Here is a 14,389-nt window from a genome sequence, read left to right on the forward strand (position 1 = left end):
TGTGCATGTTTTTTAAGAAGTAAACCCCACTGTGGAAGGATAGCAGCTTCAGTTAATTTTGTTATTCCCTAAAGCAATTTCCCCCAATATAATGTATTTCTGTATGCTAGTGTCATCAATAGATACACATTTTGCTGTACCGTATGCATTTTTCTACGTTTTTGTTTAGGCAAGTCTATCTAGACACATAGATGTAGTGGTGTTTTAATCTCTTTTACAGCCAGTGTGGTGTAGTGGTTAAGAGTGGTAGATTCGTAATCTGGTGAACTGGGTTCGATTCCCCGCTCCTCCACTTGCAGCTGCTGGGTGACCTTGGGCTAGTCACACTTCTCTGAAGTCTCTCAGCCCCACTCACCTCACAGAGTGTTTGTTGTGGGGGAGGAAGGGAAAGGAGAATGTTAGCCGCTTTGAGACTCCTTAAAGGGAGTGAAAGGCGGGATATCAAATCCAAACTCTCCTTCTTCTTCTTAATTTTAATCATTTTTTTGATGTTTTGAAATGGTTTCTATTGATAATTTTAATGTTTCTTGTGAACTACTTAGAGGTTTTACTACACTCATGTGGTATATAAATTCCGTGAAATAAATTTATTCAGCTGGAGAACTGTATTGCAAAATTCAGAGTGGTAGGAATTTCAAAGGACTGATATGTTTCGGTTCTCATTTTGTTTTGAAAAGTGTGAATTAGGTAGATTCAGCTTTAAATGCAAACTTACCTAATCAAGTCCCCCCTCATCTGCACTATGAAGTGATTTTAATATAGGAATAAAATTGTGATAGAGAACACAGAGTACATCAGAAGACTGATGCTCATTGTCTAAGGCTGTGCACATGTTATGGCTTAAAATGCTGCTAGGACATTCTGTTTTCTCAATTTGGATCAAAACTGGTTTGTGAGAAAATGACCAAAATGCAGTATATTCTCTGAAATGACAGGATAGATATGGATCTTGGCTATTATCGTATGTACATCACTTCGCAAACCAGCAGTAGGAGCACACTGGATGCAGAATAAACAGAAGTGTGTATACAACCCGAGTCAGAAACCTCTTGAGATCAAGGAAACAGTCAGATATGCAGGCTTAGTAATAGATCTCTGATATGAAAGTTAAAATCTAATGCTTGACTATGCAATTGAATGCAAAAACACACAGCTAAGAGGAAAGGTACGGTACCTTGGTTTCCTACTTTAATTACTGTGGTGTTATATAGTTTTGTCCAGTGATATCTAACAATTGTGTAATTGGCATTTTTAATGTCTGAAATACTCTGAAGATGGGAAGGGAGTGAGCAGGAACAGGAGAAAACACTACCAAGGGAGTAGAAGTAGAAAACCAGGTATTAAGGGTGGATCCTTCAATCAGTATACGTTCATAGAATATGCTGCTGAACATCGCTAGGTACTTTGCAATATTCAGTGCTTGGAATGAACTGCATTAGTGCAAAAATCTCTGAAAGTAGTTCTCATAATTGCCAATGAAATAAATAAATTAAGGTCTTATGTATATATTAAAGGTTCATAAATGTACCAAGCAAACACGTACACAGATATATAGGCCACATGTCTGAAGCTGCACAGGAGAGCAGCCATGGAGCCATTTTGACTCCCAGGCTGACCAAGTGTTTTCTCTGCAATGTCAAATGGAAGAGCCTCCCCATTGTCTTTTCCTTCACAAATCCTGTCTTAAGGGTATGTCTGTGTATGAATAGGGTGAGCCTGTGACCTGGATCAGGAACTAAGTACTTATCATTACAAAAGACTGGCCAGGCTCCCAGGGTATCAATCCAGTAAACATTAACAGGTAACTTGCCAGACAGGAGGTAAACAACCCACTCAGATTTCTGCTTTAGCCTGCTCTTGCTGTGATGTAGGTATGATGTATCTGGGGTGGTGGTCTTGAGCTACACCCCTTCTGTGATGTAGGTATGATGTTTCTGGGGGTGATCTTTGACTCCAAAGTGGGCAATTTGAAATGTCTATATAAGGGCGGACACACCTTGGTTCTGGGTCCTCCTCCTTTCCTGCATGTGAGGGGAGCACCCTGTTGAAACAGTTCAATAAAGATCATGCTTACAAGCTGCTTTGCTTCTCAATATTCTCTGGTTGGCCTCTGTTTTTCCCCCCGACTGATGGAGAACCTACAAAGGACTCTATGAGGGCTTTTGTGTCCCCCATAAGGGAATAAGGGCAGATTTTCATTTATTACACCGAGAAGGCTGAATGTGAATTAACTTTGTTTTGGGGTAGAATGTGTTGGCTGGGAAAAGAATGAAATAGATACGGTCAGGGCTTTTTTTCAGCCGGAACTCAATGGAACTCAGTTCTAGCACCTCTCAGGTGGGCACCATTGCCATTATAAGAAAACAAGGGAGGTGTTCATGGTGAGTTCTGACACCTCTTTTTCTAGAAAAGTAGCACTGGATATGGTAAATTTAAAAGGGGAAATCGCTGGATGCCTAGATCCAGGTTGGGGGCAAGTACTCTTTCGTGAGACAGCCCCAGCAGAGATTTTAAAATCACAAAATATGCAGCAAAGCAAAGTGTGGAAATATATGAGCCTGAGTTCCAAGCTTGATCTCTAGATCAAAACCCCTGCATATTCCAAGAACATATATATTATTAAGGTTGGAATATTAAATCATGAAATACTTCTGGGAAGTTTGGTTGGTAAATATTATTCTGCATAATTTACAGTTGCATAAACACAAGCAAGAGGAATTTAATTCAGCCTATCTCCTGTTTGCATAGCCAGTCTCCGAGCACTATGGCCATTAAAATGCAGTTATGGTTAGTTGATTGCCAGTGAAGTGGTACCAAATGCAAATTGGCAATGACAAGCTTTGATTGTTCTTGTTCTAAGAAGTTTGTAAATTTGTCCCAAACCCAAAGCAGCCAAATGCCAGCAGCTAGAAAATTCACAAAAGCTAATGAGTCCAATGTACAATGTACAATGATCACTAAGTAAATGATCACAATTAGCCATAGTGTTTCCTAATATGCCCCTCAAATGTTGGACTAAATGTTGTTAAAGGCTCTCACCTGGCTTGCTTGCGCGCGCGTGCTCTCTCTCTCTCTCTTTTTTTTCTTTCAGACCAGTTGCTAGAAAAGCAGAGGAGAAGGCCTGTGCCCCCTTCTCCCAACCAGCTGGGTTTTTTGCATTGCAAATTCAGAAAAAGTGTGAATTTCCAAGGGTGTCTCTGTTTTGGTTTGCATATTGCTTCAGAAAGTGACTGTTAGAAAGTTCCCATTTAAATGCAAACTGAATCAAATTTCTGTCCTGTCCCTATCAAGGGGCCACTGTCTGGTGCCACTGTCTGGGTGCCTCAACTTTTCTTCCTGGAGAAGATTCAGCCTAGAATATGCAAGTACATCAGTAGCAGCCACTAGCTGGTAGAACTCTGTGGTATTTTAGGGGCAATGGTGAAACTGCGGTACTGAATCACCACTGTGCCAGCTCCCAATCTTTGCCCAGCCAACTCCCTTGACGTCAGCACTCGTCTTCTTAATAGCTTGGCTAAAACAGTAACATGGGGGAAAAAGAAAGCTAAATTAGGTTCCCTCCTATCATCTATCTATCATCTATCTATCTATCTATCTATCTATCTATCTATCTATCTATCATCTATCTATCTATCTATCATCTCTCTCTCTCTCTCTATCTCTCTCTATCTATCTATCATCTATCTATCTATCTATCTATCTATCTATCTATCTATCTATCTATCTATCATCTATCTATCTATCTATCTATCTATCTATCTATCTATCTATCTATCATCTATCATCATCTATCTATCATCTATCTATCTATCTATCTATCTATCTATCTATCTATCTATCTATCTATCTATCATCTATCATCTATCTATCATTTATCTTATTTGTTTATTAACAAAACATTTAGACCATTCTTCATTACCAAAGCATCACAGAGTCGTTTTAAAAATATTACATATTGTTTTGAGGTGGGGAGGGGCAGTGGTGTGTAGGCTGTTATGTCTGAGTCACTTCTAATTTCTGCATCCAACAAGGATTCAATTGCTGGAATAGTCACGCAAGTTTCTTGGTAATGCCTCTCCCCAATGTATGGATTGTTAAAGTAACAACATACTGTATTTTTCGCCCTATAGGATGCACTTTTTCCTCTCCAAAAATGAAGGGGAAATGTGTGTGCGTCCTATGGGGCGAATGCAGGCTTTCGCTGAAGCCTGGAGAGCGAGAGGGGTTGGTGCGCACCAACCCCTCTCGCTCTCCAGGCTTCAGGAAGCTCTGCGCAACCCTTGGGAAACCAGCGCAACTTCGCGCCGGGCTCCCAAGGGTTGCGCAGAGCTGCCTGCACTCCCAGGCTTTGCGCAGCTCTGCGCAACCCCCGGGAGCCCACAAAGGTGCTCACAAAGGTTACCCTAGGGAGCTCCCAAAGGTTACACAGAGCTGCCTGCATTCTGAAGCCGGGGGCGCGCTGAAGAGCGCGCCCGGGCTTCGCGCAGCTCTCCGCAAGCCTGGGGAGACCGGCGCGGCTCCCTAGGCTTGCGGATAGCAGGCTGTTCTGGGGGCTGGGGTTGGGGGAAGCTTGGGCTTCCCCCGCGCCAGCCCCGTGCCTGAGGGGGAAATAATTTTTTTCTTTATTCCCCCCCAAAAAAACTAGGTGCGTCCTATGGGGCGAAAAATACGGTAAGTGGCTCTGTGCCAGAGGGAAAATGGGTGGGCCTGTTAGAAAGACAAAGGCCAAAGTTGAGGTGTGTGAACTAGAAGCGGGCTGCAGGCTATGTAGCTGAGAGACAGAGGCATGCTTGATTTCTGCTGGAATCCAAGACTGTGGTTATGGGAGACACAAGACATTATTAGAGTGTTAATGCCCCTCCATCGTAGGCTCAGGTTGTATAAATGTGTAAATAAACCATATATATTAAATACACCACAGTCTCTGCTGTCCCTCACTGCTTGGAGAATGGGGTGGCGTACAACAATATTATACATAAAAGTGTTTAACGTGTGTCAAACAATTATTTGCTAAATGAATACAGTAGAATTTTTTTTAAAAATAACTTCAATGGAAGGCTGAGATCTTTTAAGATTATGTTCTGTATTTATAGGACACTTTCCTTTGAAACTGGCACAAAGTGGCATGACCTACTTTAAGATATGAGACAGGGGTTTAAAAAAGGCAAAGCAATATTTATTCTTGGTCTGTAGTAAAGAACACTGGGAGGTTTGGGTGAAACAAGGACCTGGAGCAGACTTAACAATTATCTATAATTCAATTTAGACTCTCTGTGACGGGTCTGAATGATATAGAAGAAGAGGCCATATAATAAATATTTTATATATTTTACATTACCAGCATTAATCCAACAGAAGATATTGAATTGAATAAAACTCAGTACTGACAGAGTCATGCGGAATAGCAGGCTTGCTGGGGAAGGAAAAGATTATGCAGCAACATTTATCACTGACAGTTTCAGATCTAACTAAATGTTGTCTTGCAGCCATTTTAACAATGTTGTAACCCTGTTCAAGCATTCACCTGATAACATGGTGGCTTATTATGGGCTGGGGGCAAACATGTGTGCACCAGGAGTGCCAACTTGAATAAAATATTGTGGGGGCAGAGATAAGCCCTGCCCCACATAATCTAGGAATATATCTGGAATACTGTCCTCAGCAGTGTCTTGGAGAAGACAGGGAACATGTCCCGTGTTGGCAGTGCCGTTTTCCCATAAAAATAGCTCAAAAATGGCATTCTTTGCTATTCCCCCCTCCCAAAAAAAACAAAAAAACAAAACAAAACCTCAACAGCTTTGACAGAAAAATACCCAGATTCTTTTTTCACTGTTTGAAATATGGCAACCCTAGCATAATTGATCACATGACACAGTGCACACACACCATCTGAATGGGAATGCCCATCAATTTTGTGGGGGCCAAAGCCCCCACAGCCCCCAGGAATTAGTTCCTATGGTGTGCGTGCAGGCTCCTCTTCAGAGCTTTGCACAAAAGGGTTTCAAGGTGCAGTCAGCTGAACGCATCTAGTGGTCTCCCTGCAATAGTGAGTCCTGCATGCAGCTGAATGCAAACATAACCTCAATTCAGACCTCTGTAGAGAAACTTGTGAGTGTCGAGATATTTGGGTCAGGAGCACACTTTAGAGAAGGGCAACCTGTCCATTTGGTTTCTCATTCTTACATTCAGTTCTCTGCATTTTCACAGCAGTTGGCTATTTTCCCAAGCAACCTGCCCTCAGGGATCCAAACTAAGAAGCAGGCAGTGGCAGCCGGTGTGCTGAGGTTGTGACACGCACCTGACCTCCAGCCCATTGAGCCCCTGCTACCAGGAGGTTGGGGGTGGGCGAGAGGCAAGGTGAGGTGGCAGCAAATTTGGCACAAATTTTATGCAAATCTATGTCCTCTTTTAATTGGACGCGTGTAGCGCTGTGGGTTAAACCACAGAGCCTAGGATTTGCTGATCAGAAGCTTGGCGGTTCGAATCCCCGCGACGGGGTGAGCTCCTGTTGCTCGGTCCCTGCTCCCGCCAACCTAGCAGTTCGAAAGCATGTCAAAGTGCAAGTAGATAAATAGGTACCACTCCAGCGGGAAGGTAAACGGCGTTTCTCTGTGCTGCTCTGGTTCGCCAGAAGCGGCTTAGTCTTGCTGGCCACATGACCCGGAAGCTGTATGCAGGCTCCCTCGGCCAATAAAGCAAGATGAGCACCGCAACCCCAGAGGGGTCCCTTTACCTTTTATGTCCTCTTTTGTTCTCCCTCCTCCAACGATGCACTCCCTCTCTTTTGGCGATTAAGAAACCAATTGTCCCTTCTCTTCTTTACACGCATGCAGCAATCCTTATAAGAAAGCCCACAACTGAAGACAGCAGAATGGTCTGGGATTTAATTTATATGGAAGGGAATTCATAAAATAATAAAATAAATAATAAAAAAGCAAGAAAATGATGAGGAGGAGGGGGATAAAAATAATAATTGTTCCGGGACTCAAATGGAACGCCTAGCTTATTGTGATGTTCTCATTCTGCTATTTTGGTTTCAATATGCAGCAGAGGGGGGAAAAAGCTGTGCATTTTCTCCCCCCAGAACAGGTTTCATGCTCTATTTGAGCTTTTAATCATAGCCAGCTATGATTTAAAACCAATGGCAGCCAAAGGGCCTTCACTATATTCATAAATCCATATTGATTTACAGCACAAATCTAACCATGCCTTCTCAGAAATGAGCCCTAGTGACTTCTGTGGGGTGTACTCCCAGATAAGTGGAGTTAGGATTGCAGCCTTGTTTATTTCCTGGCATGGTAAGATAACGGCTGTTTTTAGGAATTTTAAGATAGTTGGGTAGATATTAATTTTGCTTTGAGTTGCAGTTTTCATTTTTCTAAACCAATCAGTGCTTTAAACAAATGCTTTTCATAAAAGCGTAGGAATGCTTTAGATAAATTAAGCAAGCCAGGAAGGAGACTCTGGCCACAATCAAATTTAAAGCACTATGATGCCACTTTAAACAGTGACAACTTCCCCCAAAGAATTCTGGGAGCTGTAGTTTGATGAGAATGCTGAGAGTTGTTAGGCAATCCCTATTACCCTAAGATCCCTCATTACTGGGAACTCTGAGAAATGTAGTGTAGTGGGACTAGGGGCTCCTAACAACTCTCAGTCCCAGAATTCTTTGAGAGAAGCCATGACTGTTTAAAGGTGTATCAAAGTACTTTTAATTCATGGTGTGGATGTGGCCAAGGATGGGGAAGGAGATGGAGCTAGAACGGAGAAGAGAGAAAAAGTGAACTACAGTGGTACCTTGGGTTAAGAACTTTATTCGTTCTGGAGGTCCATTCTTAACCTGAAACTGTTCTTAACGTGAGATACCACTTTAGCTAATGGGGCCTCCCATTGCTGCTGCGCGATTTCTGTTCTCATCCTGAAGCAAAGTTCTTAACCCGAGGTACTATTTCTGGGTTAGCGGAGTCCGTAACCTGAAGTGTCTGTTGTTGTGACGTGGGGTTTGTGATTTCAGCTCTCTTGACATAATATGCTGGAGACAGTTCTCTAGTAACACTTCTTTATTAACGCAACAAGACTGAAACTTGAGGAGGGGAGAGCTACATTTATAGGGACAGGGAACTAGCTAGAAAGGATACATTTTGGAGGGAACAATATCAGGCAATCACAGTCCTGCCTTTTGGAGGAAACCAATAAGACAGAGGATCCAAATACAGCAGCTTAAATGAACCAATAGTAGCTGTACCCTCTGGAACCAAAAGGCAGTTACTTTACCCTAATGCAAATACAGACAATAATAATACAGATATAAAATCCTTTGACTAGGGGCTCCTAACAACTCTCAGTCCCAGAATTCTTTGAGGGAAGCCATGACTGTTTAAAGGTGTATCAAAGTACTTTTAATTCATGGTGTGGATGTGGCCAAGGATGGGGAAGGAGATGGAGCTAGAACGGAGAAGAGAGAAAAAGTGAACTACAGTGGTACCTTGGGTTAAGAACTTTATTCGTTCTGGAGGTCCATTCTTAACCTGAAACTGTTCTTAACCTGAGATACCACTTTAGCTAATGGGGCCTCCCACTGCTGCCGCGCGATTTCTGTTCTCATCCTGAAGCAAAGTTCTTAACCCGAGGTACTATTTCTGGGTTAGCGGAGTCCGTAACCTGAAGTGTCTGTAACCTGAAGTGTCTGTAACCCGAGGTACCACTGTATCTTCTTCTGTCTGAATAACCTGGATGGATTGTGAGGTTCCTTGTTAGGCAATCTTAGGCAACGGGGTTGCCCTGAGTTGTCACAACCCTGTGTTTGTGCATGCCTCTTACCCACATTGAAGTAAGTCAAACATTGAGCAAGCGGCTGTTGTTGTTCTTTCTTTCTTTTTTTTTTTTAAAAAAAGGAAGATCCAAGAGCCAGAGATGGCTATTTGATTGCCTTGCTATGGCTCTAGAATTACACAGCAAAGACAGTTCAAAACAGACCAATTTTTTCTTTATCCCATAATTAGCAGATTCCCCCCCCCTCTCTTCCTGCATAGAAGAGCAAATGGAGAGGAAAGCTTTAAAAATAACACTGGGGAATCAATATGGTCTTGTTTACAGCACCAGAAAATATAGAACTGACCGTGCTACCAGTGCTCTTTTCTTACTGCAGTTTGTGGCATCTTTTTGATGACTAAAAATATTTGACTTGGGCTTCTGGAATCAGAAATGAAAGGCTTAATATCAGAATTCCCTATGTTCAACATGATTCGTAATATGGTTAGCGTTAGCCCATATCACCCAGATTGCAGTGCTGATGTTTTTGGGGAACCCTTTCATACGCAATCTAATAATAATAATAATAATAATAATAATAATAATAATACGGCTTTGCAACAGTATTTATTCTGTGACCCAAAAAACTCCTCTCCTGTGACAGACCTAATGGAGAGGCTGCTTGTAAATTTTGCCATCTGATGAATATATGACTGCAAAATTCAGGCGTGGTAGATGAAAAATGTCCCTCAGCTTATTCATGGCCCTTTCTTTTTTTGCAGAGTTGTTTGTATTTATAGAAGAGAACTGACAACAGATCCTCAAGCTGCTGCATGCCAGATCTCATAAAACAATTCACGGCGATTCTGTCCTGGCTGCACTTACAAGGGTAATGCAATACTATAATAAATACAACTCCCTGTGCTGCTAGGGAGAATTGCGTCCTTGGAAATTCAAAAATCATGCGCTCAGTGTGCCCCATGGCACTTGAACTCATGGGTTAGAGGCACCCTAGAGGCAGACACTGAACAGAGGTGTTTGTAGGCCATCTGAGGTAAAGGCCTTTTTAAACAGATACAGTACTACGTTTCTAAAAGCAAAGCATCCATGTCTGGCCCTGAGATTCAGAAAATATATAACAGGCATGTCCAACAGGTAAATCGTGATCTACCGATAGATCACTGGACGTCTGTGGTAGATCACTGTTAGATCACTGGGTCTCCCCAGAGAAGCTGAACAACTGTGGCCCCCCCTAGGTAAGTGCCACTGCCTCATGAGGCTACTGGTCAAAAATGAAAACAGACCCTTGCTCCCAAATTCTCCCTCCCAGATCCTTTTCAGATTTTGAAAATTGATCTTATCAGAATTATTGTACAAGGCTACTTGGCCAATCAGGAAAAGGACTGAAAATCTAGCCAATAATAGAAAAGTAGCCAAATAAGGTCTTCAGAACCCTTGCAGGTGCAGGGGAAATGCTGTTCTACAAGTATGTCTGCATGACATAATTCACATTCTGGTTTTCTTGTGTTAGACAGGCTTGCTAGATAAGAAACTGAGCATATACCCAAGCAATCAGGCTGCTTGAGACTGGGTTTTAGGACAGAGAAATATGGAACTGGTTAAATTACGATGATTTAAGATTGGGAATCCAGCTTATTTCTGTCAAAGATACTATTTCTCTGTATGCTGCTAAACCAACAAACATAAGGAAATGAAAATACAGTGAAATCTTTGTACCTTGATAAAAACAAATGCAATAAAATGTTAATACATTCAAAACATATTCTTTTTTATTGTTATTTTTTATTCATTTTACAATACAAAAATATAAAAACACATAACACAATTTTTCACAAATACAAAATATATTCTTTCACAAGGAATCTTTTAAAACTACTTGATTTACAAGGCTTTTTACTACCCTTTAACCAGAAAAACCAGTCAGCTTGTGGCTCAACGGCCAAGATCTGGCTGTGTTTAGAATAACCCTGCAAAGGAAAAAGCTCCCTGATACCAAGATGAGGGATATACTTAAAATACAGATAGATAGACTTTAATTAGAAAATAATGAACTGTAGTGAAGTTGGCAGAAGTCCACAATTGGTGTGTTTCTTTTTTCATTTGATATGTGTTAGTTTTTGAAGAATGAATTATATATGTTTTTGTGTCTTTCCTCTCCTTTTTGTTTTCTTCTTTTCTTTTCTTTTTTAAGGTTTAAATGAATTAATGAAATGTATATATTTATATTCTTTGTTCTTTTTTCCCTTTCGGTGCTTCTATCTTTATTTTTTCCTATTTTTTTTAAAAAAGATCTTATTATACTTTTGTATTTCTCTATTTTCTATTAAGTGTGTGTATTCTGATTTGAATGTATATATGTGCAATATAAGCAAATAATTTTTTTTAAAAAAAATAATTAATATGACACGATATTTATAACCCTGGAAAAAATAACCCCATGTAGATTGTTTGTTCTCTGTTTTGGCTTTCTTCCAAATCTACTAATCAGTATAAATGCTACAGTGAAAGTTTCCTAGGTAGAATTGTCCCTGACACACCTTGGTAACTTTTGTTTATATAGAAATTGTAACCCTGCCCTATGCACCATTTATCCACAAATTTCTCTTCTATGTTTTGATATAATTTGTTGTTGTTGTTGTTTAGTCGTTTAGTCATGTCCAGCTCTTTGTGACCCCATGGATCAGAGCATGCCAGGCATTCCTGTCTTCCACTGCCTCCAGCAGTTTGGTCAAACTCATGTTAGTAGCCTTGGAAACACTGTCTAACCATCTCATCTTCTATTGTCCCCTTTCCCCTGTGCTCTCAATCTTTCCCAACATCAGGGTCTTTCCCAGGGAGTCTTCTCTTCTCATGAGGTGGCCAAAGTATTTGGAGCCTCAGCTTCAGGATCTGTCCTTCCAGTGAGCACTCAGGGCTGATTTCCTTCAGAATGGATAGGTTTGATCTTCTTGCAGTCCATGGGACTCTTGAGAGTCTCCTCCAGCACCATAATTCAAAAGCATCAATTCTTCAGCGACCAGCCTTCTTTATGGTCCAGCTCTTACTTCCATATATCACTACTGGGAAAACCATAGATTTAACTATACGGACCTTTGTTGGCAAGGTGATGTCTCTGGTTTTTAAGATGCTGTCTAGGTTTGTCATCACTCTTCTCCTTTTGTGACTGCTGTCATCATCTGCAGTGATCATGGAGCTCACTGCCTCCATTAGTCTCTATATTAAATTGGTAGAACCTTGAGAAGACCATCTATCTTCCATTTTTAAAAATTTACGTGTTTTTTTTAATAATATTTTATTTGGGTTTTTCAAACTTAAATGCAAAAATAAAAAACAGTATAACATATATCATAACATCTTTTCATAACATCTTTGGACTTCCCCACGCCTCCCGCTCCCATTTGCATCATTGCCAATTCTTGCCAGCAATTTATCATCTTGTTTACACTCTTATGTCAAATTCATTTAAGTATAATCTATAAATTCTCCAAAAGGTTTATAATTTTTCCTCAAATTTACTTATCATCTTAATTCTCACTAATTTAGTGGTGCACAATTATTTATGATCTAGCATCCTTTCTTAGCATTCAACCAAATTACAGTATTTTTTTAAATAAATCTTGAATTTCTTCCAGTCTTCTTCGACTCTCTCCTCTCCCAGGTCTCGGATTCTGCCAGTCATCTCGGCTAGTTCCATATAGTCCAAAAATTTACGTTTGTTTTAAAGACTTGTATCCACTGCCCTGCAGTAAAGCTTATAGGGTGGTTTATGAAAACAAGATAAAATAAATAAATAGTATAACAATAAATAAATAAATAACAATAGTAAAATACATATTAAAGACTGAGAGAACAAAAACTTAAAGGATAGTAGTGCAGCAATAAAACTGCAAGTACATTTGCAAAGGGATGTGGGTGGTGCTGTGGGTTAAACCACAGAGCCTAGGACTTGCCGATCAGAAGGTTGGCGGTTCGAATCCCCGCGATGGGGTGAGCTCCCGTTGCTCGGTCCCTGCTCCTGCCAACCTAGCAGTTCTAAAGCATGTCAAAGTGCAAGTAGATAAATAGGTACCTCTTGGGTGGGAAGGTAAACGGTGTTTCTGTGTGTTGCTCTGGTTCACCAGAAGCGGCTTATTCAAGCTGGCCACATGCCCCGGAAGCTGTACGCTGGCTTCCTTGGCCAATTAAGCAAGATGAGCACCGCAACCCCAGTCGGTCACGACTGGACCTAATGGTCAGGGGTCCCTTTACCTTTACCTTACATTTGCAAAGCTAAGCAGGGTCTGGTATGCTTTCAAGTTGGATGGGAGACCACGTGTTGAGATTCCTCCACTGTAAAGGGTTGGACTAGAGGACCCTTGGGGTCCCTTACAATTCTAGGATTATATAATATTAATGTTGGTGCCCGGTAAAATTCCCTGGAGAGGATTCAACAAAGGAGGTGCTACCATTGAGATGACTCTGCCTTATTTTCTTACTTTGGATGGTGGATGACTTGGATAAGAGTCCACTACAATTCCCGGAGATCCCAGTAAAGAGGGATTGGATGTTAAATCACTCTGGGAATTCTAGGTTTGTGAGGATAATAGAGGTCTCCTAACTACTTTCAGCACCCTTAACAAACTATAACTCTAATAATTATTCAGGGGAATTCCATGATTATAATAATAATACATAATCTTACATAGTCATACTCCATAATGATGATAATAATTATTCCATGACTGCTCAAAGTCTTATCATATTACTTTAGATGTATGGTGTGAATATGGCGAGAGCGAGAAAGCACATTGTGTTCTACATATGTTGTCATTTTTGTATGGAAGAACAGCTTGTTGTAGGAAGCTTGAAACCTATCCCATTTGCTATGAGCAAATGCCATATGAAACTCCTGTTTTGATATTTTTAAATATTTCCACCCTGTTGCCTCTATGTTGTCTTTTTAGCATTCATATGTCTGCATGCAGCCTTCTGTCTTCTTTCATGGCGAGGTATGGTATGTTTGGGTGGGTGCACAATTGAGTCATCAGGTAGGTTAAAGCTATTAGTATTAAGCTCTGTTTTTCAACAACATAAACTGAGGTGCAAGTGAGTATTTGGAATTGTGAGCAACTTTAGAAGGATGGAGGGGCAGGGAGGTGTAGGTGACTCAAACTAATAAAAGACACAAAATGATTTTATAAGGGGGGCGCAATAGCTCATTGGTAAACCAATGGGGTCCCAAAGGCCCCAAGTTCACACCCACAGTTAAAAGTCCACTTTCCACCCATAGATGAACAAATAACCTTCCTTGGGATAAGGCACCTTTGCCCCTAATAAATACCTTCAGACTGCTGACTTCTATAGGCTGCAATCCCACCTGGGAGAAAGTCCAACTGAAATAGGTCTTACTTCTGAGTATACATGTACGTAGGCTTTGCTCTGCTAACTCTTGCCTATTCTATTGTGATTGAGGGCTTGCCCTCCAACCCAAAGCAGGGATATAAAACTATAAAACCAATAAAGCTTAAGCTTCAAGGCCCCTAATCTTTGAAGGACCTCAAAAGGAACTCTGGTCCACATTGCTTTAATTTTTTTGTGCCTAGTAGACCCAGTTTGACTCATGCACACAACTCAAATT

The 14,389-nt window shown here is 40.9% G+C and overlaps 1 long non-coding RNA gene across 2 annotated transcripts in view; it reads left to right on the top strand.

The window, feature by feature from the left end:
- Positions 1-10,534, top strand: part of LOC309350919 — a 60,606-nt gene extending 50,072 nt beyond the window's left edge. For both annotated transcript variants that reach the window (XR_014160597.1, XR_014160598.1), the window contains exon 3: positions 9,534-10,534. This is a non-coding gene — a long non-coding RNA (uncharacterized lncRNA). The remainder of the gene's footprint in view (positions 1-9,533) is intronic.
- The last annotated feature ends 3,855 nt before the right edge of the window (positions 10,535-14,389 follow it).

The sequence above is a fragment of the Podarcis erhardii genome (genome assembly GCF_964252035.2).
Source record: "Podarcis erhardii genome assembly, chromosome: 10".
Lineage (NCBI taxonomy): Eukaryota > Metazoa > Chordata > Lepidosauria > Squamata > Lacertidae > Podarcis > Podarcis erhardii.